The following is a 1,253-nucleotide window of genomic DNA, read 5'->3' on the forward strand; positions in this document are numbered from 1 at the left end:
GGCTCGAGATCAGGAGCTACCTCTTCACCCGTCCCTCGTTCGGAGGAGGTCAGATAGCTTTCCAAGATGTTTAGGTATTGCTCCCTTTGCCTCAGAGGATGTAAACGCAAAGCACACCACGTACTCGTTCGCCTAATCGAGCAGGACTTGGTCCAGGTCACTGCTGGAGGGGGCCACGGTGATGTCGCTCATAATAACGTGATTCCTGCGGGGAGACAAGAAATAGAAAAGGTGTTCATGGGGCTTTGCAAGCTTGTCGCACTACAGGGAGTGATCTTTCAGCTGCGCGGTCAAGTGTCGCTGTAGTGTCCCTGGTGGTCTAGTGGTCAGGATTCGGCGCTCTCACCGCCGCGGCCCGGGTTCGATTCCCGGTCAGGGAATGTCAATATTCTTCTGGGGCGGAGCGGTGGCTCTGTGGCTGAGGATCTGCTCTTGTGGCTGGAAGGTTGCTGGTTCAAATCCCGCAGCCAGCAGAGAAATCCTACTCCGTTGGGCCCCTGAGCAAGGCCCTTCACCCCAACTGCTCCAGGGGCGCTGTCCAATGTCTGACCCTGCACTCTGACCAGACTGGAGCCAGATGGAGTGTCCACTGTGGGTTAACGCTAGGGGACGACACTGCACCAGACTGGAGCCAGATGGAGTGTCCACTGTGGGTTAACGCTAGGGGACGTGGGGGGGGGGTGCTGGAGCCCGAGTGACGCTGTGTCTGCCCAGCAGTGAGGGTGAGGAATCAGTGTGTCTGTCAGGGTCATACAGCTGGAGACAGGTCACCTCAGTGTGAGTCTCTCACCTGGAATCAGTGTCTGTCAGGGTCATACAGCTGGAGACAGGTCACCTCAGTGTGAGTCTCTCACCTGGAATCAGTGTGTCTGTCAGGGTCATACAGCTGGAGACAGGTCACCTCAGTGTGAGTCTCTCACCTGGAATCAGTGTCTGTCAGGGTCATACAGCTGGAGACAGGTCACCTCAGTGTGAGTCTCTCACCTGGAATCAGTGTGTCTGTCAGGGTCATACAGCTGGAGACAGGTCACCTCAGTGTCAATTTCTCACCTGGAATCAGTGTCTGTCAGGGTCATACAGCTGGAGACAGGTCACCTCAGTGTCAATTTCTCACCTGGAATCAGTGTGTCTGTCAGGGTCATACAGCTGGAGACAGGTCACCTCAGTGTGAGTCTCTCACCTGGAATCAGTGTGTCTGTCAGGGTCATACAGCTGGAGACAGGTCACCTCAGTGTGAGTCTCTCACCTGGAAT

General features: G+C 55.6%; 1 non-coding gene across 1 annotated transcript; it reads left to right on the plus strand.

Annotated features, from left to right (window-relative positions):
- Positions 1-308: 308 nt before the first annotated feature.
- Positions 309-380, plus strand: trnae-cuc (transfer RNA glutamic acid (anticodon CUC)). Its single transcript has one exon. It is a non-coding gene; the product is annotated as a tRNA-Glu (tRNA).
- Positions 381-1,253: the final 873 nt, after the last annotated feature.

This window comes from Lepisosteus oculatus, chromosome 14 (assembly GCF_040954835.1).
Source record: "Lepisosteus oculatus isolate fLepOcu1 chromosome 14, fLepOcu1.hap2, whole genome shotgun sequence".
In the NCBI taxonomy this organism is placed as follows: Eukaryota; Metazoa; Chordata; class Actinopteri; order Semionotiformes; family Lepisosteidae; genus Lepisosteus; species Lepisosteus oculatus.